Here is a 23547-nt window from a genome sequence, read left to right on the forward strand (position 1 = left end):
AGATGTGGTTGCGTTTGTGAAAGTCCTGCTCCCCAAAGTACTGACGTTACCACCTAATTTGGACATTAAAATTGAAAGAGCGCACCCCTCACTTCAGTCCAAACCGACAGATCCAGCGGCTCCCCCTAGATCAATCATTGTGAGATTCCTCGACGCAGCAGTGAAAGACATCGTTTTGCAGCAAGCATGGAGCCAAGAAAAGGTGTTGTTTCAAGACAAGAGGATTTTCTTCGATCAAGATTATTCTCCTGAGCTACAAAAGAAGAGAGCTAAGGTTCACGCAGTCGTCAAGCAGCTAAAGCAGAAGGGCATTCAGGCAAAGTGTCTGTATCCAGCACGACTGAAAGTCAAGATGGACTCGGGAGAAAAAACTTTTCCCTCGCTGACAAACACCGCGGATACTTTGAGAGAGATGGGTGTAGAGGTGCAGTGCGGAGAGAAAGAGCGCATCGAGGAGAAACTAACTGGAGGATGGAACATCAGCGCGAAGAGGAGGAGAACCAACATGCTGGCGATAGCTGACTTGAAGGCTATGATTCAAGAGGAAGATGATTAGTCGGAGGTATATAACACTTGAAATTAATTTCAGTTTGATTTAAGACTAGGGCTGCTAAGGGCACACATAATGTTGAGTGTGTATGAACAATGCATAGACTGAAAGCAACAAAAGCAAAATACAAAATAAAAAAGTAAAGTTGTCACAAAGGGTTAAAAAAAAAGAAGAAAAAAAAAGAAAAAGGAAAAAGATCTGACGGACTCTTGATGTTTACATGAGTGGTTCACACTCATTAAGACCTTTCTTACATGCTAGTGTAATATTGGTCATTATTGAACATTGGGTGCTTTTCTCCACAGAGGGATTAGGTCACCACTCTCTGTCCCATTATGACCGGGGGTCAGACATGGTTATAGTTTATTTTCTGTGTCTGACTGGAAATGTGGAAGTTCTGCTCTATGTTCACAATGTTATTGTTTTGTTTTATCTGACGCAGGTTGGAAATTTCTTTTTCTTTAACTTTGTACATTTGGAGTTAAATTATTTTATTTGTTTTTGTCTAACAGATGCTTATGAGAGGTTCGGGCTTTGTTACATGAATCAGTATAAATACAATGATGGCATTACTTAATTTAATTACCTATAACATAAAAGGAATAAATAACCCAATTAAAAGGAAAAAGATAATGGGGCAGTTGAAGAAAATGCAGTGCTCTATAACCTTACTGCAAGAAACTCACCTCACAGAAACAGAACACCAAAAATTAAAAAGAGAATGGGTGGATCAGGTTTACAGTAGCTCTTGTGGGAAACGTAAAAAGAGGGGTGTAGCTATACTATTTAGTATGTCTGTGTACTTTCATTGTGAAAAAGTTTTCCAGGATACTGAGGGTCGTTATGTTATGGTCATAGGAAGGATTGCAGGTTTTAAATTAACTCTTTTGAATGCTTATGCACCAAATGAAGATTGTCCACAATTTTTCAAAAAGCTTGCACATTTGGTAGCAGATCATGGGGAAGGTTTTTTTTTTAATGGGTGGGGATTTAAATTGCGTACTGAATAATAGATTAGATAAATTACCATCATCTTTAAAACCTCAAAGCAGAATGTCGAAAAGTCTAATGAATATGATGAAGGAATTAGGGTTGATAGATGCTTGGCGACACCTTCATCCAAAAGAGAGAGACTTCACCTTTATGTCACAAGTGCATGGAAGCTACTCACGGTTGGATCATTTTTTGGTGTCCAAAAAGGACACACACCGAGTTAAAAACTGTGTCATTGAGCCAATAACCACTTCAGATCATAGCCCAGTACAAATGTCACTTGATTTGGGATTGGAACCATGTATGAAGTATTGGAGAATTAATGTTTCATTATTGACAGATGTTAATATAAGAGAGGAAATAAGGTCAGCTATAATGGAATATTTTGCTTTGAACGATAATGGAATGGTCTCACCTACTGTTTTATGGGACACAGGAAAAGCCCCAATAAGGGGGAAAATAATATCTATAGGATCAAAGTTAAAGAAAGACAGACTTAAAAAACAAGTAGAACTAGAAACTGAAATCAAGAGATTAGAAAATGAACATAAACAAAGTGGAAAACAAGAAGTATTTAATAAACTTAAAGAGAATAGAGACAAGTTAGATGAGATTCTGACCTATAAGGCAGAGGGTGCCCTTAGGTTTATCGATAGAAAATACTACGAATTGGGGAACAAGGCTAGCAGGTTATTATCATTTCAACTACAGAAAGCACAAGCTAGTCGAACAATTCCTAAAATTAAACAACCTCATTCCAACAGTGTTGAAACTAGTCCAAAAGCAGTAGCAAATACTTTTGCCAAATATTACGAACAATTATATAAGGGTCAACATCAGGATTTGAAAGAAGAAAAAATACATGATTTCTTTAAAAATCTTAAATTAGACAAATTGACGACGGATGAAGCCTCTGCGTTAGTAGAGCCAATTAGAGAAAAAGAGGTAAAAGAAACAATTATTAAATTAAAAAATAACAAAACGCCAGGAATAGACGGATTTGCAGGAGAATATTATAAAGTGTTTGTTGAGGACCTCACTCCAATATTATGCAAGTTATATAATTATGTGTTAAATTCAGGGAACCCCCCAGAGTCATGGTCAGAGGCTATCATTACAGTCCTGCATAAAGAAGGAAAAGATCCATTGCAGTGTTCTAGCTATCGTCCTATTAGCCTTCTGTGTGTGGATTATAAAATATTAACATCTATTTTAGCAACTAGAGTACAAAAATACATTAGGAAATTAGTAAAACCAGATCAGACGGGGTTCATTTGAGGCCGCCAAGTAACAAATAATATAAGGAGAGCATTAAACCTGCAGTCACTCATGGCAAAGGGTACTCAAACGTCAATGCTTCTCAGCTTAGATGCTGAGAAAGCACTTGATCGGGTTGATTGGAAATGTTTAGAACAAACATTAATTGAGATGGGCTTCAGTGAAAAATGTACCTTTTGGTTCCGGCTGTTGTACAAAAATTAGAGTTAACGGACATTGTTCTGACTTTTTTGATATAGGCGTAAGACAGGGTGATTCTCTCTCACCCATTCTCTTTGCTCTCAGTATCGAGCCTCTAGCGGAGGCAATAAGACAGGATGTCCAGATTGAGGGGGTTGAGGACGGTGGGGGGAGAGTTCATAAAATTTCCCTTTTCGCTGACGATATTCTCCTCTTTATAAAACATCCCCTTACTTCAATACCTCGACTAATGCAATGCCTAAAAGATTATGGAGACATTTCTGGATACAAAATCAATCAAAATAAATCAGAGGCAATGATGATATCAGGAATATGGCCTAAACAACTAAATGAGATGGTGTCATTTCACTGGTCTAAACAAGGATTTAGGTACTTGGGGATTATTATCACACCTAAAACTACAAGACTTTTTGAGGCAAACTATAATAAGCTAATTAATCAAATAAAGAGTGATCTAGTTCGTTGGGAGGTTCTTCCTTTATCTTTGTTTGGCAGAGTTGAGACCGTAAGGATGAACCTGCTCCCACGTTTCCTATTTTTATTCCAGTCGTTGCCCATAAGAGTTCCAATTTCCACTTTTAATATGTTAAATAAATTAATTTCTCAATTTATATGGCAACACAAAATACCCAGAATTAAACTTAAAACACTTCATCTGGCTAAAAATAAAGGAGGTTTGGCTTTGCCAAATATTACATTTTATTACTGGGCAGCTCAACTAGCAGCAATTGTGACTTGGATCAGTGGAGATGAGGAAGCGAAGTGGACTCAAATAGAGCAAGGCGAAGTTAAGGGTGCACAACTGTCTGCCCTACCCTTTATGGATCTAAAACATGTCAATAAAATGAAGATTGAAAATGAATGGATAAAACATACAATAAAGGTATGGGCAGAAGTAAAGAAAATGCTTAAGGATGTTGGAACAATTTCTCGAGCTATGCCCATAGTGGGTAATGTAGATTTTCCACCTTCGATGTGCGACCATGGTTTTAGGAGGTGGGCAGTTAAAGGCCTCTTTATTTTTAGTCAGCTCTTTGAAGAAACATACTTAAAGTCTTTCTCACAACTTCAGGAACAATTTGATCTTCCCTCAAGTGATTTTTATAGATATTTGCAAATTAGGCATTACATTACAAACCATAAGGAAAAAGAAAGAATTGTCAAAATTGTCCCAAATGGCATAGAACAATATTTTATCACAATTTCAGAAAAACGTCTCCCTGTTGGTAAACATGTTTCTCATCTTTATAAAAGATTGTTAACAGACATGGTTGGAAACACTTATAATATTAAGGAAAAGTGGGAAATAGAAGCTAATACAGTAATAGAGGATGAGTTATGGGATAAACTCTGTTATAGGTGCCATAAGGGAATTAATAGTCAACAGTGGAAGGAATTCGACTGGAAAATTAAAATACGTTATTTTCATACTCCTCTGGTTATTTCAAATTTTGTAAAAGACCCCTCTGCAGCTTTGTGCTGGAGACAATGTGGTAAAACAGGTGACCATACACATATATTTTGGGACTGTCCAGTAATCCTTGCGTATTGGAAAAATATTAAAAAAGAAATAGAGAAAATTGTAAAAAGAGAAGTTCCGTCAAATGTACGTTTTTTCTTATTGGGTGTTATATCGGTTGAAGTTTTCAAAGCTGACCAAAGATATATTTTACGTGTATTGCTACTAATTGCCAAAAAAACTATTACGGCTAATTGGAAATCTGTGAAATCACCAACTGTAACTGAATGAAAACGGCGACTAAAACAGATGTATATGATGGAAAAAATGACTGCATCGTTACAATTGAAAACTGACCTTTTTAATCAGAGATGGCACATGGTTAAAGAATATTTAAATCTATAAATGAAATATATATTTTTTTATTATATATATATTTTTTATTTTATGTTATTTACTTATTTATTTATTTATTTTGTTTCATTATAGGGCTGTATATTATTGTATCATGTTTGTTAAGATGTGAATATGCATATTAGGTGCAGCAATATATATATATACAGAATATTTGTATTTATTATTATTTTTCTCTGTATTATATTTGTTATTTTATCACTTGTCTCAGATAATGTTCTTTTTGTTTTGTTCTGTGAAAAATAAAAGCAAAAAAAAAAAGTAAAAAAAAAAAAAACTTGACCGCGGGAAAGTTGTTCGGCCCGATGAGATCTATATGTGTACCGAGTTTCATATTAATTCATGCAAGCGTGTTTGATCTATGGACCAAGTTTTCAGACCCCGTTCAAGGGGGCGTTGTTGAGCACGTTACCAGCTTCAGCCCGGCCCTGATGGCCGCGGGTTCTGACCTGTGTGCAAAGTTTTAAGAGTTTGAGCACGTTAACCCTCTGGGGTCTGAGGTGTTTTTGGGGTCCTTGAGATGTTCTGACATGCCCTGACATTTGTGTTTTTTTCAGTTGCTTATAAACATAGTAATGGCAAAAAAAAAATTACACACTATTTAGCACAAACAGGGCTACCATAATATGTGAGCAACAAGAATGTACATGTCTGCATTTTTGAGAGAATAATGTTTATGCGTGGTTATTGAAAAAACTAAAAACTAAAGTTTCTGAAATAAGACCACAAAACACACACTAAATATGTGCCAATAAGACTTTTGTCTAATGGATGTCATCGCCTAGTGTTTTTTCTTCAAAATTATGTGAAAATCACCCTGCCTAATCCTTCACATAACACAATACATTGATTTGAATTTTGCAAAGCACTTTCTGTTTGGAAAGGCCATATGCGGAGTGGGCGTCACAGATCATGCATATGTAGTGGTTCACACCTGAGGACCGCATACTTAATGAGCCATTCATTCAGGTGAGTCACTGAGCCACAAGAATGCAAGAGCAACAGTTGGAAGCATCTCAATTCTTTTTTATTTTTCCACATATTGTGCTTGCAATTTGGCCTATAATAGCCAAGGAAAACATGTAATTGTGCAGTTAATTCTCATACTGTATTTTCAGTTTTGGAATATTTATCTTCTCCCCAAATTTGTCACTAATAAAACACAATAAAAATTATTTAAAGAAAAGGCTTATATTTACCTTTTAATAGTTTGTTTACATCTACCTTGTAAATATTTAAATAAACAACAATTCAAGTGTAATCTTTCTTTGTACAAACTAAAGTATACATTTTATCATACATATGTCATGATCCTGGTTCTTCCTTTACTTTGTCTCCCCCCTCTGGTCACCCACACACTCACACACACACATTTACGCTCTCACACCCCTGATTACTTCATTGGTCATTACGCACACACATCGCCTTCTTCCCAGGTGTTCTCTTTCATTACTTATTATTCTCATCATCAGTTACACACCAGTCATCACTTTCCCTAATTATCTTCTCTTTTTCTAGCCTTGTTTTCCCCTGTCTCTTTGCCAGATTATTTCAGAAGTTATGCGTACGAATTCTCTGCCAAACATCCTGCCGTGTCGAAGTCCTGTCCTGTCCTGTTTTGTCTGTTCTGTGCACGTAAGAGGATTGTTCTACCACTGTGAATTGCTACTAAGCTATACTTGTTACAGAGTACCTGTGACTGCGCTCGTTGCCTTCTGTTCTGATCCTGGAGGTCCCGGAGTCGGCTGGCTTTCTCACGGTAACCACTACTACCAGAGACGCTCCGCTGCTTTGACGGAGGAATTGAGTTTAAGTTCCCGGCTACAGTTTTCCGGAAGATTTTCGTTGTTTATTATAATATGCTGAAAGTTTCTGTTCTTACCTCTGGACATTCTGACTCTGTTAATTAAAAGACTGCTTTGCTGCATCTCGCTCTTGGGTCATCTTTCTCTCCACACATAACAGAATAATCTGGCCAAGAATGGACCCAGCGAGCAGCAACCCCTTTCAGGCAGCGGTCGAACTCCAAGGCGCGATGCTGGGCCGACATCAGGAGGAGCTCTCTGCTGCTAGACAGGCTGTCGAGTCCCTGTCTTCTCAGGTGTCGGACCTCTCCTCTCGAGTACTTCATCTGCGTCCTGAAGCACTTGCCGCCCAGGATCATCGTGAGTTGCCTGAGCCGCGGATAAACAATCCTCCATGTTACTCCGGTGAGCCCACTCAATGTCGCGCCTTCCTGACGCAATGTGAAGTTGTCTTCTCTCTCCAGCCCTCGACCTACGCTACTGATCGTGCTCGAGTCGCCTTTGTCATTTCTCTCCTGGCCGGAAGAGCCCGTGAATGGGGAGCTGCTAACTGGGAGATCGACGCGGACTGTGTGTTTAATTTTTCCCAGTTTAAGGCAGAGATGATCCGAGTTTTTGATCGCTCGGCTTATGGAGAGGAGGCTTCACGATTACTGTCTACTCTTCGCCAGGGAAGGCGCTCTGCGGCGGACTTCTCAGTCGAATTCCGCACTTTAGCTACCACCAGTGGCTGGAATGAGCCAGCCTTGGTGGCCCGCTTCCTGGAGGGACTCTCTCCGGAACTCAAGGACGAGATCTACGCTCGGGAGATACCTGCTCGCCTCGACTCGCTCATCGACCTGGCGATCCGTATAGAGAAGCGCTTTGAGTTACGTCACCGCGCGCGCCGCCAGGATTCGTCTCTGCTGTCTGCTCCGCCTGTCGTTTCTACTTCGCCCTCTGCTGGTTCGGAGCCGGAGGCGATGCAGCTTGGTGGATTACGCATCTCTGCAAAGGAACGAGAGCGCAGAATTACCAATCGTCTGTGCATGTACTGTGCCGCGCCTAACCATTTCGTCAGCGCTTGTCCAGTAAAAGCCAGGGCTCGCCAGTAAACGGAGGGCTACTGGCGAGCGCATACTCCAAGGACTCTCCATCTGGATCATGTACTTCTCTTCCTATCTCTATCCACTGGCCTGACACTTCAGTCTTTTGTTCTGCCCTTATAGACTCTGGTGCTGAAGGAAATTTCCTCGACGAGACGTGGGCGCTAGAACAAGGTATTCCCCTCATAGACTTAAGAGACTCCACCCCCCTGTTTGCCTTAGATGGAAGTTCGCTTCCTAGGATTCAAAGGAAGACCATCCCTCTCTCTCTCACTGTCTCGGGGAACCATAAAGAGACTATTTCTTTTTTAATTTTCTCTTCCCCTTTTAGTCCGGTGGTTTTAGGACACCCCTGGCTGGTCAAACATAATCCCCTTATCAATTGGTCTAATAATTCGATTTTATCATGGAAATTGTCTTGTCATGTTGATTGTTTAACCTCTGCTATTCCTCCTGTCTCTTCTGTCTCTTCTTCACAGGTCGAGCCAGGTGATTTGTCTGGAGTCCCGGAGGAATATCTCGATCTGCGGGAGGTTTTCAGTCGACCTCTCTTCCTCCTCATCGGCCGTACGATTGTAGCATTAATCTCCTCCCGGGTACCACTCCTCCGCGCGGCAGACTCTATTCCTTGTCAGCCCCAGAACGCGAAGCACTCGAGAATTATCTTTCAGAATCGTTAAATGCGGGTACTATCGTCCCGTCCTCGTCTCCAGCCGGTGCTGGTTTTTTCTTTGTTAAAAAGAAAGACGGTTCTTTGCGTCCCTGCATAGACTATCGAGGGCTGAATGACATCACTGTAAAGAATCGCTATCCCTTACCATTGATGTCATCTGCCTTTGAGTTATTGCAGGGAGCAAAGATTTTTACCAAGCTCGATCTCCGTAACGCCTACCATCTCGTGCGCATCAAGGAGGGTGCGCAACCAAATTGGCAAAAAAAAGCTTATTTGAGGTGGCAGATATTTTACAGTAAAAATGTATAATCTATCCAAAACTAATCAACGAAATGTTGTCTTTCATATGTCTGTAACATAGGTCTTTCATTTTTATTATAAGGAATATAAATGCTAAAATGCTAAAAGGAATATAAACGAGAAAACACAGCCCCTCACAGGTTTGCGCCGTGGATTCCCGCGAGTCAGACGCGGATACTGTGTTTGTTTTAGGCTCGCGCAGTCTTCACTCGGACGCGCGCTTCAATCCGTTGTGGAGACTCTCTTTTCGTTCCAGTGAAATTACAAAACAAAATACACACACACACATGTCTCTGCCTGATATACAACCACTGATAAACATAATCTGATTTGACAAAAAAAAAAAAAACTATATGAGTGCGGATTCGAACTCAGAACCTCTGACACGCTAGGCAAATGTTCTACCACTAGACCACTGGAGTACACGTATTTACTCACGTGAAAACTCTGAGTTACAATCTTCCTCTGAGGAAAAGCCAAGGTGAGTTATTCCTCGCTGTCCAGAATCATCTGAAGAGCGTCTTTACCGGAGAAACGCGCCATCCTCTCTAAACGCGATGAACTATCAGTGAATCTGATCTGATGAAACTTCGTGTTTTCAAGGCATTGATCGGGGGGGGGCGGGTGCGAAGCATAGATTACCTAAACTATTTACCATGTCAATAGCGCCGGGGGCGGGGCGGCCTCAGTTCATTATAGAGATAATTAGGCAGAAGGAAAAAACGGTACCTCTCCTTGCTTTCAAACGGATTACATGAGTTGAAAACATTTGTTTTTCTTATTAATTACTTCATTTAAAAGAAGAGATTTCAAGCTTCATAAAGACATATATCACGTGCCTGTGTGAGAAGTATTCGCTGAGTTATGATTCATTTTCGGACGCGTTTCAGAATGGACTACACGGACAGAGAGAAGGCAGAACTCGCTCCGTGATTATTTTTCTTAATTTGGCGAAAAGCACAACACTTTGTTTTTATTGTGAGTATACAGAAAAATAATACACATTTAACAGAATCGATTGATGTATGAAACTCCTATGGAAAATCAAAGTCAACAAAGTATTTATGAGTTTCTTTTACACTGATAAAAAAAAAGCGAGCTGGTATCGCCGGCGATACCGCCGACCTCAGGGGGTTAAGGGCCCCAAAAGCCCCTGAAACCTTGAAAAACAAGAATTAAAGGGCACCTATTATGCCCCTTTTTACAAGATGTAATATTGGTCTTGGGTGTCCCCAGAATGCATTTGTGAAGTTTCAGCACAAAATACCCCACAGTTAATTTATTATAACCATTTGAAAATGTCATTTTTGGGGCCTGTTTTAAAAAGAGCTGTTTTGGTCTATACCACCTTAAATGTAAATGAGCTGCATATCCCTGCCCTGCTGCTGGACCCAGATGATGAAGAGAGTCCGGCACAGAATAAACACGAATGAGAATGGACTAAACGTCTCGGAATGGTTATTTGATACATTTATGTACTTACAAAGTTTTAATCGCGTCTCCTTTGCAATTATGAATGTGCAACACACACACACACACACACGAACTGTGATAACGTTCGCGCAATTTTTTGAAACTACACACACACACACAAATACTGTGATAACGTGTGCTAAGTACAAACGATTATTTTTTTTTTTCTTAAGTGGAGGGAGATAGACGTTTATATACTGTCTATGGAGATAGAGCAGACCTTAATTTATTTACATTTGTAATTGCTGCAAAAAAAATGATAGCCTACGTGACATAAAACTGTCTGACGTTGTTTGTTGAGACATCCTATGACGACGACAATAAATAGCTTTAGACGCATTTGTTGTTGAACTGGCTGACATCGATTGAAATGACTATTTGCTCAAAAATCATAAAATACACTTACTTCTGGAGGTGACGTTGGATCGGGAACTGTAGGCAACAATCCACACTTGAGGATTAACTTTGACCCTCGTTCACTAAACAGTCAGTCAGAACATGATTCTCGTATTTAGGAAGTTTAAGTGGCGCCTTTTCTTCATAAATAAAATCCATCTGCTGCGTTTTCAGTGGCTCTGATGTCAGTGAAGACTAGTATGTCCATTCTTACATCCCACAACAGAACACCTACACTTCTTATGAGACATTACACACCGGCTGTCGTTGAAACAATGGCGATGGTGTACACAGATCACCGAGGGCGGGGTCTATGCCAAAACCAGATGTCAATCAAATCATGTCGGTGGGGCTTAGCTCAATTCTACGTCACAGTGAGGGAAATCTAGAACAGGGCGTTCTGAGACAGTGCTTATGATTTATTGAGATAGTAAAAAAACTACTGGGTGGATTTTTATCATTCTAGGGTGGTTTTGCTCACACACTGCCAACACACATTTATGTTCAAACACCATGTAAAAGTGAATTTTGCATAATAGGTGCCCTTTAAACTCAAAGGACAAATCCCCCTCCTCCCCACACACACAGAGACGCAGAGACAGAGAGAGAGAGAGGGAGAAAATACACATTCAAACCAAAATATCTGACTTCCTGTTGGTCGGAGCTAATGACTGTAAATTAGAAAGTTGTCCGGCTCGATGAGAACAATATACATACCAAGTTTTGTGAATCTCGGTAAAACTAAGCCCCCATTTTTGACTAAAGGTGGCGCTACTGAGCCCCTCAGAATATTAAAGTTTGATGCGTTGCCACGGCAACAGTATCTAAGATATCAATAATCATTTCACAAGTCTACATCTGCCGTGTGTTTACATTATACACAAAGTTTGAAGCAAATCGGGTAAAAATAAGAGGGTGATTTGACGTTTTCGGACCCCGTTCCAGGGGGTGCTGTCGAGCCTCCCTGCTATGCCCATGTCCCAGCTTCAACCCGGCCCTGACGGCCGCGGGTTCTGACCCGTGTGCAAACTTGCAATAGTTTGAGCACGTTAAGGGCCCCAAAAGTGCCCAAAAGGTTGAAAGTAAATAAATAAATAAATAATAATAATAATAATAAAATATAGCTGCAAGCATCGATTGCGGGCCCACGCTGGTGACACCGCCACCCTGTAACCCGCTTGGGCCCTCCATCGCTGCTCGCAGCTATATTTATATATATATATATTAGGGGTGTAACGATATTCATAACGCGTATTCATATCGAACCGTTCGTTTGACCATTTTTTCTGCCGACCAAAATTTCTTTATTTCAAATGAAGGCGCGTCGCGGATGGCAAGCGCACTCATAGAGGCTGGCGCGACCACAACATCAACTGGCAAATGCAATGTAAGGAACGAAACTGAGCTACTCTTATTGTGTTTGTGTGGACCGTTTATCAGTTTTGACCTGTGAAGCGGGACTCGCGAGCCCTATGCGCAAGCCTGAACAAGCAACACCACACAGCGCTAAGAGATCCAGACCAGTAAAGAATTCATTTGAATTTCAAATGCTTTTTGAATTCGCCACTGAAGTAATAACATCGCTGCGAGATCTAGTGAGAAACATGAACATTTCTCTGTTATTAACGGATCAAACAGCGCTGACGTGGAAACCAGGAAGAAACATCGTGCCATGAATGAACTGGCCGGTGTCCACAGATCAGCAACATTAACCGTGGAATGGATTTGATGTAGTAACACTAACTGCAGGTATGGAAGTTTGTCAGGAATAGTGGGCTATAATGCTTTCAAGTAACATTACGTCGGTTTTATTTTGACATTATGAATACAATTGCTGCCCTCAAATGTTAATCTGAACTAAAATAAACCTTTGTTTATAACTAGCCTACTACTACAATGATACATTTAATTTTGTCCAAGGAGCTGTTTTGTTTTATTTGCTCATAAGAAGAGTCAAGTATAGCTCCATTATTGCTCAGTAAAAAAAGCAAAAAATAAAAATAAAAAAAATAAAAAGTTAATTTCATTAAATAAAATAATAATAAAAAAAATAATTCAAGGAAATTTCTCTGGCATTTATTTATTTTTGCTGTATGGAAAACGTACCGAACCGAACCGTACCGAACCGTGACACAAGTGTATCGTATCGAACCGAACCGTGAATTTTGTGAACCGTTACACCCCTAATATATATATATATATATATATATATATATATAAAAATGTTACAAATTATATATACATACATATATATATATATATATATATATATACATATATATATATATATATAAAAATGTTACAAATTATATATACATACATATATATATATATATATATATACAATATATATATATATATATATATACAGCGGGGGAAATAAGTATTGAACACGTCATCATTTTTCGCAGTAAATATATTTCCAAAGGTGCTATTGACATGCAATTTTCACCAGATGTTGGTAACAACCCAAGTAAGCCATACATACAAAGAAACAAACTAAAATAAGTTCAGAAATTAAGTTATGTGTAATAATGTGAAATGACACAGGGAAAAAGTATTGAACACATTAAGAAAGGGAGGCGCAAAAAGGCATGGAAAGCCAAGACAACTGCTGAAAACTTACAGTAATTAAAAAGCAATCCAGCCTAATCCATATATATATATTAGGGGTGTAACGGTTCACAAAATTCACGGTTCGGTTCGATACGATACATTTGTGTCACAGTTCGGTTCGGTACGTTTTTGATACAGCAAAAAGAAAGAAATTCCAGAGAAATTTCCTTGATTCAGTCAAAAGTTTGGAAACATTACTATTTTTAATGTTTTTGAAAGAAGTCTCTTATGCTCATCAAGCCTGCAGTTAAAAAAAAAAAAAAAAAAAAAAAAAAAAAAACAGTAATATTATGAAATATTATTACAATTTAAAATAATGGTTCTCTTTTTTATTATATTTTAAAATGTAATTTATTTTTGTGATGCAAAGCTGAATTTTCATCAGCAAGTACTCCAGTCTTTGGTGTCTTATGATCCTTCAGAAATCATTCTAATATGATGACTTGATACTCAGTTATTATCAATGATGGAAACAGTTGTGCTGTTTAATATATTTTTTTGGAATACTTTTTTTCAGGATTCATTGATGAGTAAAACGTTAACAGCATTTATTCATAAAAACAGCATTTATTCAAAATAAAAACATTTCTAACAATATAAATCGTTACCATCACCTTTTATCAATTTAACGCATCCTTGTTGAATTAAAGTACTAATTTCTTTAAAAAAAAAATTGTTATTGTTCCCAAACTTTTAAACGGTAGTGTATATTGTTACAAAAGATTTCTATTCTAAATAAGTACAGTTCTTTTAAACTTTTTATTCATCAAATAATCCTGAAAAAAGTATCTCAGGTTATAAAAAAAAATATTAAGCAGCACAACTGTTTCCAACATTGATCATAAATCAGCATATTAGAATGATTTCTGAAGGACCATAAGACACCAAAGACTGGAGTAATTATGCTGAAAATTCAGCTTTGCATCACAAAAATAAATTACATTTTAAAGTATATTAAAAAAAGAGAACCGTTATTTTAAATTGTAATAATATTTCATAATATTACTTTTTTTTTCTTTTTTTTTTTTAACTGCAGGCTTGATGAGCATAAGAGACTTCTTTCAAAAACATAAAAAATAGTAATGTTTCCAAACTGTATATATATATATATATATATATATATATATATATATATATATATACACATATATACATATACAGACAGACTGTAAAAAGTTTAACTATTATTTACTTATTATTATTATTTGCGAGCGACTGACATAACCTGCCAATAAACAAAAAGTGACAGATCTGAGGACATTTTGGGAGGGATGCATTGTTGTAATTGAGTATACTTACTCAATTTCTTAAGAGTGTGTTAAATATATTAATAATATTGATTTGAATTAAGTAATATTTTTGTTTCTTGAAACAGATCAGTTTAATTCAACATTCTCAAATATTTTTATAGAAATGTCACAAATATATTAAGTGTATTATAAAGAAATAATTGGTTAGTCAAATACTAAATCTTTTTTTTTTTTACTAAAATATATCTGTAAATTTTAGATAAAATTAACTGTTGGATTTTTTGTCATTTTTAGTTATTTTTAGTCAAACAATCAAGTAAACGATATTCAGAGATTTTATTAAGTTAATAAAGTTAAATATTTCTGTAATATTTACTAAGCCACAGAATTATTTTTAACCCAGTCAGTCCCGAAGATCCAAGGGCCTTCATAAAACGTAAGAGGTTTACATACAGTATGTGTTATTTTTTATATAGGCTATTTGTGATATTTCCATTTATTTTACTTTGGGTTGGGTTTTTTGTTGGTCCCAACAGATTCTGATGGTAATATCTGTCTTTTGGAGCCTCCAGTCCCAACAGGGCTGGGCTTCCCGAAACCTTCTTAACGCTACGTCGTTCTTAAGTTACACCTTAAGCTGTACCTTATCGTTAATAAGTGTTTCCCGAAACGTTCTTAGTTAAGTATACCTTCTGTAAGTCATACTTTCGGAAGGTTGGTCTGGACCACTCTTAGCTTCACCTTATCACTGTTGCAGGTCAATATGAATAGGGGTGGTGGTGGCGCAATGGATAAGACACATGCCTTTGGTGTGAGAGACCTGGGTTCGAATCCACTGTGAAACACCAATGTGTCCCTGAGCAAGACACTTAACCCCTAGTTGCTCCAGAGGCGTGCGACCTCTGACATATATAGCAATTGTAAGTCGCTTTGGATAAAAGCATCAGCTAAATGATTAAATGTAAATTAATATAATTCTGAAGTTTTAATACACCCAGACAGTGTTCAGTTAGGCTAATTCAAGTGTTTTCATGCAAAGAATAAAATTGTCATTTCAATGATTGTTAATAGAATTTTAATTATATTATTATATATAATAAAATGTTATACATTTATTTTAATTAAAGAGCGCTTTTAAATGCCAGTGAAAGCATAGGCTACTGTCAGTTAAGTCCTATTCGGACGTATTGTTTCTCATGGGCTCGTACAGTAAGTCGGTTATTTTAGTGCCGTCCGAATCCATAATGTCAGTGTTTTTTCTCACCCAACCCACGTAAAAATCCCTGGCTAAATTAGTACCTACTGTTTTTTGTCAAACAGGTCGTACGTTAATTTCATTGGCGTCTGAATCCACATCTCCGAGTTTACAAGAAGAGATTCAAAATCCACTGTTTAAATCCTTTTTGATCACTGCCGAGCACCGTACATGACGTACACTTTTATTACTGAAATGCTGGAAAGTATTTACAAGAACAATTTTTCATCACAGCTCCACCTCAGCAAACAAAAATGGGAAAGAGAAGAAAGCACATAAATAATTGAAATGGTTATTATGGCAGCAATATATGATACAATTTTAAAATATGTAGGCAAGGCTATTATAGGCTATTATAGTTTGGGTTATTTTTTATAATATCCCATGAGTCCTAATAAATGCTATTTCAACTATTTCTGAAGTGCTTATTTTATAAAGAACACCACTTTCTCACATAAACAGCCCCTGCACGAGAGAATAATTGATTCTCGAGCCATCGATATCAACCAATTCAGCACCATCGCCACGGACAGCGCCGGGTAACGTCGCACGTAAGAAGGTATTTCTTAAAGGTCCCATGACATGAAATTTTCACTTTCTGAGGTTTTTTAACATTAATATGAGTTCCCCTAGCCTGTATATGGTCCCCAAGTTTCTAGAAATTTCAATCGGTGTAAATCGAGCTTTTGCTATCTTTCTCTGCCTTTGAGAAAATGGAGGCTTATACGCGCTGATCTTGAATCTCCTCCTTATGACGTCATAAGGAGGAAATGTTACCTCCCCTGTCTCTGCTTTGCCCGCCCAGAGAATATTTTCCGGCCATGAGAAAATGCGCTAGGAAGTAGGAACGCGTGCGTGCGATTTTAGTTTGTCCACGAGAGATATCATGGCTTTTGATCGAGCGAAGCATAACAATTGCTCAATAATTGGATGTACAAATCATAGATATATAGATAAAACCTCACAACACCCACCCCTGTTGGTGATTGGTTGGAACACTATTTATTTTGGTTTTGAGTGGTGGTGAAACCAACTGTTTTTGTGTGCAGATCTCAGAGCCTAGGCAGCCTACAGAGACACGTTTTTTAGTTTTATTTGTTTTATTCAAACGCAAATGGCTGAGGCAATCCATGCAAACTATGAACGCCCCCATCAGCTCGAGAAAACAAGTTTAGTCAGATCATTACTTGTTTACACTGTCTCGCAGTGCTGTGAGGAATAATAATAATGGAAAATGTACCTCAGAAGTGCGGGTATATCGAGGAGCGAGCTGAGGAATACGGTAGTAAGTTTTTTTTCTTCTCACGTGAATCAGGTTTCTGTTTATGAATGAATGAACGGCAGAGATGCACGCTGTTTACCACAGCTTGCAAAAAAGACAGTTTAAATTTAAATCGCGTGTGTGAATGAATGATGATGTTTTAGCAAACTGTATTGCTATACTGAGATGAGTAAAAATCGACTGAAATATGTTGAAATAAAATGTAGGCTATTTGTATAAGCAATGTATTAAACTGCAAATTAACATTTATATGCCCAAATACTTCATAAAAACAACGTTACAGTCAGGAATGGAAAGGAAATATGAAAGACAACATTTTGTTGACTAGATTTGGGTACAGTTTTTACTGTAGAATATACTGCCACATCAAAGAAGCTTTTGTTTAGCAATTTCTATATATATAAAATACTATTTTTGTCAAAAATAAAGTCATCAACTAAGATGTTAGCTGTTCCAATGTTGGCTATATTCAAACTAATGAATACATAGATAAAATGTAGGCCTATAATCTTTTTTTTTTTTTACAAAGAAAGAGTACACTTGAAATATTGTTGAAAATAATTATTGTTGTAATTGTAACCTTTTTAATAAATTAGCAAAACATATTTACAAGATAGATGTAAGCAAAATCTTAAATGGTCAATTTAAGTCTTCTTCTAAATATATCTTTTGTCCTTGCATTGTGGCTCAGTCAGTGTCACACCTGAATGAATGGCTAATTATGCAGAGTGGGTGGGACATTGTATTCTAAGGTGTAAACCACTCCTCGTTCACGTCCCCCTCGCATATTGGCTTTCCAAGCAAAACCTGTTTTACATCAATTTAAATCAATGTATTGTTTAATGTGAACGATAAAGCAAGACTATTTTCACATAATTTTGAAGCCAGAACTCGAAGCGACAACATCCATTAGTCAAAAGTCTTATTGACACATATTTATTATGAGTTTTGTGGTCTTATTTCAGCAACTTTCATTTTTATTTTTTTTCAATAACCACGCATTATTCATAATATAAACATTATTCTCTTAAAAATAAAAAAATATACATGCATGGTGATCACATATTTTGGTAGCCCTGTTTGTGCTATATGGAGTGAATTTACACCTTTGCCATTAACATGTTTATAAATAACTGAAAAAAGCACAAATGTCAGAGCATGTCAGAACACCTCCAGGGCCCAGAAAACCGCTCAGACTCCAGAGGGTTAAACTCCGCTTCCTCTTTAAAAAAGGGGAGGAGACCAAAAGAAACGTCTCGGTTACTAATGTAACCATCATTCCCTGAAGGAGGGAACGGGAGACGTAACGTCGACGTGATGACGTAATTGGGATCACTTCAGGGAGCCCTATCAACTTTGAGTGTCTACAGATGAGCCAATGAACATTGGCGTGCGTGAATCGCGTCACGCGCCCCCACCCCGCAGTGCGGGTATAAACAGGAAGCTGGCGTTAGTTTTTTGCTGAGGAGCCGAGATTTGTGACGGCCATGCAGCAATGGTCAGCAATGGTGGCGACGGGACGTTACGTCTCCCGTTCCCTCCTTCAGGAAACGAGGGTTACATTAGTAACCGAGACGTTCCCTTTCAGTCGCTCACGTTCTACGTAATGTCGATGTGACGACGTAATTGGGATCCCTTGGAAAACGCCTCGGCTGTGCCACATCCAGCGCCCTATGCAAGACTCTCAGACCCCCAATTGGCTTGGGCGGAAGATCTGCATAGAGGGAGTTCAACTGCTGTACCATTATACCCCACACAGAGGAACTCTTGGATAACACTGGAAAAGCATGCCTTTCCGGGGAAAGGACGCTGCGGAGCCACATCCTGCCCGAAGGGAGGTAACATGTGGAGAATACACATATGGACTGGCCGAAGGAGCAGTGCAACATATGGAATGTCACTGGGGTGGCTCCAGCCCGAAGGGGGAGGCTACACCGGGCAGTGACGGCAGAGCAGACTCTGCCAAGGGAAAGACACGGGCTCACCGCAGGAAGCTGGTCGTGGAAGAATACGCATATGGGATCACCGCAGGGATCACACATATGGAACCCAGCCTAGCACAAGTTACACAAGCATACGAGCACTAGGCCTGGCGCCGGACGCTCCGCAACATCCGACTGCCGAAGGGGTGCGGAGGAACTCAGGGTTCGCCTAAGTGGGGAACTCGACTGGAGCAAAAAGCGCACGTATCCGTTCCGAGGAAGGGAATGGCGCAGCAAGCCGACACTAGAGCGGGAACTACGGTGTTACCGGCTAGTTGAAGTGAGCACATAGGAAGAAACCGGCTCAACACGTAGGCTATAAAACCTAGCGAACGTGTTAGGTGTCGCCCAGCCCGCAGCTCTACAGATGTCTGTCAGCGAGGCGCCGTGTGCTGGCTCCCAGGAAGAAGCGACACCCCTAGTGGAGGGAACTGCCTTGGGCAGGGCATGCCTTGGGCTTCGTAAGCCAAGGCGATGGCATCCACTAGCTGATCTGAGGTCCTGAGGCTGCCGTGGCGTGGGTGCCATAGGGTGCCCGGTCTCTGAGAGAGAAGGTCCTCTCTCAGAGGGATGGGCCAGGGAGGGGCTGTCGCGAGGAGCACTAGTTCCGGGAACCAGGTTCGGTTGGGACAATACGGCGCAACTAGCAAGACCTGCTCCTCGTCCTCCCTGACTTTGAACAAGGTCTGTGCAAGAAGGCTCACTGGGGGAAATGCATACTTGCGAAGGCCCCGGGGCCAGCTGTGTGTCAGACCATCCGTGCCGAGGGTCCCCTCGGTCAGGGAATAGAACAACTGGCAGTGAGATGTGTCCGGGGCGGCAAACAGATCTACCTGTGCGGTCCCGAAGTGCCTGAAAATCCTGTTTTACATCAATTTAAATCAATGTATTGTTTTATGTGAACGATAAAGCAAGACTATTTTCACATAATTTTGAAGCCAGAACTCGAAGCGACAACATCCATTAGTCAAAAGTCTTATTGACACATATTTATTATGAGTTTTGTGGTCTTATTTCAGCAACTTTCATTTTTATTTTTTTTCAATAACCACACATAAACATTATTCTCTTAAAAATAAAAAAATATACATGCATGGTGATCACATATTTTGGTAGCCCTGTTTGTGCTATATAGAGTGAATTTACACCTTTGCCATTAACATGTTTATAAATAACTAAAAAAAAGCACAAATGTCAGAGCATGTCAGAACACCTCCAGGGCCCAGAAAACCGCTCAGACTCCAGAGGGTTAAACTCCGCTTCCTCTTTAAAAAAGGGGAGGAGACCAAAAGAAGCGTCTCGGTTACTAATGTAACCATCATTCCATGAAGGAGGGAACGGGAGACGTAACGTCGACGTGATGACGTAAAGCTGGACCACCTGGGGATGGAGTCGCCATTCTCCCAGTAGCACCTCGTCCACAGACCTGAAGCTGCATGCCCTTTGTAGGTGGCCCCCCAGCTGGTGGCAGAGGCATCCGTGGAGACCACAGAGTGCCTGGACACTTGTTCCAGGGGAACAGCATCCCGCAGGAACGAAGGGTCCGACCACAAGCTGAGAGTTTGGCGACAGTACGGAGTCACTTGGACCCGGCACGAGCCGCTCTGCCACGACCATCTCAGAACTCGATCGTGGAGCCAGTGTTGGAGCGGCCTCATATGAAGCAATCCGAGCAGCGTAACCGCGGCTGCAGATGCCATATGCCCCAGGAGCCTCTGAAAAATTTTGAGTGGTGCTGCTGTTCTGCGTCTGAGCGTGCTCACACAGTTCAACACTGACTGGACACGGGCCTAGGTGTCATGTTGATTGAGTCCAACTCATACCGAGAAAAGAGATCCTCTGCCCGGGGGTGAGTTTGCTCTTTTCCCAGTTGACCTGAAGCCCTAGGTGGCTGAGGTGACTGAGCACTGCGTTGCGTTGGCCCGCTCCACTGGGGGGATATCCACACACCCCTTAGTTGCCCCGCCGTCGAGGGTGGCGAGGGGGGAGGAGCCACTAGGACTGCTTCGGGCACTATACGGTGCCTTCCACGTCCTAGAAAGCTCCTCATGCACCTCACGGCCCGCCCCGAGAAACCAATCGTCCAACCGAGAAGGTTTGGGACGTGGTGGAGGATTCAACACTTCTTTATTTATTTATTTATTTATTTTATTTTATTTTTTGCACCGTTCCCAAAGGTACAGCTCGCCACACAGTTTCGGGAGACCCAAACATTGCAGAATGGATTCAATTGGCCAATTAGTCATTAATTAATTATCATTGGCCGTGAATAAAATGAAGAGTTTGGTTCCAAAACGTTCCCGCAAAAATCAGTATTGTATAAGGTCGGTATTGAAAAGTACATTTTTAATCTTACTTGAAATGCTATATCCGCCGTGTTATTCTGTCATGTTTTCTCCCTTTTATTCCAAACCGCTACAAACACCAGTCTCCTTTCTGCAGCTAAATCCGCTCAACCAATCACAGCGCACCATTCCACGCATTGTAAACAGTAACGGCGGCGCTTTGAATACACCCGGCATCCTAGTTTTCCTTTTCTACTTTTCTACTTCTACGGGAGGAGGAAAAATGCAGACTGTAGCTTGTTCTCACACGACAGCATCAAACTTCTATCACGCTGACACGTTAAACTTTCAATTCTTGTACTCAAAGTCAACGAAAACAGAGCAGGACAAAGCCATTTTACAGCTGATCACCGTCAAAAAGGTTCAGGAGGTATTTCTTAGCGATGGCTGATTGAATGTATGTTTAGTCCAGTATGTGCTTGTATGTAAGATTAGTACTATTGACCGAGTTCAGAGGCTGTTATATGTGGATCAACTTACTTTGTTGTGTATTTTCAACAGTTTCAATATGATAAAAAATTACTTTTATATTGATTCAATGGATTAATTGATTTTGAAAAAAAAAGTGTCATGAATTTATTGCATTTTGGGGAAAAAATAATCTGTTTTTATAATAAATCTTTGAAAATCAAAATCTGGATTTGAATTTTGTATGTTATTATAACCTAAATATGCGATGTGAAAGTTTGAAACAGAAAATAGTGGTTTTCATCTCACCACTTTCTTGGTAAAGAAAACACATTTTTACTCAAATGAATCAAAATGGATTTATCACATTTATACAATAATATTCAGAAGTAAACAGTGAAGCTGACTGAGTGTTTATGTCAGAATGTTTATTTTTAAACCACAACCTTCTTGGGGCTTCTTTGACCGATATATTTAACGATATCTTTTGCATTTCTCATCCAAACAACGTCAAACTTGGCACTGCACATACTCGTGCCCATAGCAAGACACCTGTCGAGTTTGAAATCCATCAGACTAACGGTTCGAGAGATATGCGAATAACAGACAGGAAAATTCATTCCAATTAGTCGTTAGATTAGTTGACTAATCGATAAAATAATCGCCCGACTAATCGTTAAATTAATAATCGTTTACCACAGTATATTGAGTTTACCACTCATATATAAATTGAGTATTTTTCTGGTTTATTTTTCCCTTTTGTTGTTTCTTTGGTACTTTGGATTTGTTTTGTTATATGGGCACTTGTATATTCTACACTGTGGATGAACCTCTCTGACTCTGTAAATAAATTACACCAATCAAGGCCATTAACTGTTTTATCAAGTTTACTTTGGCCATCCACGCAACGTAATTTTCATCATCAGGAGGATCCGCGGACGTCCACTTGCTATTACTATTTATTTATGTATCAATTAATTAATTAATTTATTTGTTTGTTTATTTGTCAGGGACAATGCAAAAGAGACACATTGTAACATGTTACAATAACTTATAGCATATAGGGTTTCTAGTTGAAGGGTTTCTGCATATAGGGTTTCTAGCTGAAGCTAATTTGCAACCCCTGTCCCTGGTTAGGCTATTAAAACTTAATTTTGGAAAAATACTTTTTATTAAATATCTTTATATTAACTGGCTTTTTTATTAATGCAATACAGTGAATGACAGCCGTCTGTGTCTCCTAGTGTCTTATATTATTGTCAGTTTAGTGTTCAGTGATTCATTTACACAGAAACAAAAGATAACATGTATGCCTTCATCTCCAAACACATTATTTGTGTCTTACATTTCATAATGAACTCAGATAAACTCAGTGACGACTCGTTTTCCATCAGTTCTTTTATGTGAATTGGAATGTGTGTAAAGGATTGTGGGAGATTGAAGAACAGGAAAGATACACGTGATGCATCCTTCAAAATGAGCAGAATTAAAGACACAAAATGAAGTCTGTCTTCAAAAGATCCTTCAAACTGAGACGGCCTTCAGAGGCGCTTGATGACATGGCAGTCAAGATATGCAGCCTTACTAGGACACAGCCACGGTTTGAGGAACACACGCAAATTATGTACAATAGCCCAGAAATCAATCTGTGCCCCGTGATTTAAACACCTCTGATTCTGATGGAATTCAAACTCGACAGGTGTCTTGCTATGGGCACGAGTATGTGCAGTGCAAAGTTTGACGTTGTTTGGATGAGAAATGCAAAAAATATCGTTAAATATA

General features: G+C 39.2%; 1 protein-coding gene across 2 annotated transcripts in view; it reads right to left on the reverse strand.

The window, feature by feature from the left end:
* The window catches only part of LOC311297689 (NLR family CARD domain-containing protein 3-like), a 69007-nt gene that overhangs the window by 38824 nt on the left and 6636 nt on the right, over window positions 1-23547 (reverse strand). The gene's annotated exons all lie outside the window — the stretch shown is intronic.

This window comes from Rutilus rutilus (assembly GCF_951802725.1).
Source record: "Rutilus rutilus genome assembly, chromosome: 9".
Classification (NCBI taxonomy): Eukaryota; Metazoa; Chordata; class Actinopteri; order Cypriniformes; family Leuciscidae; genus Rutilus; species Rutilus rutilus.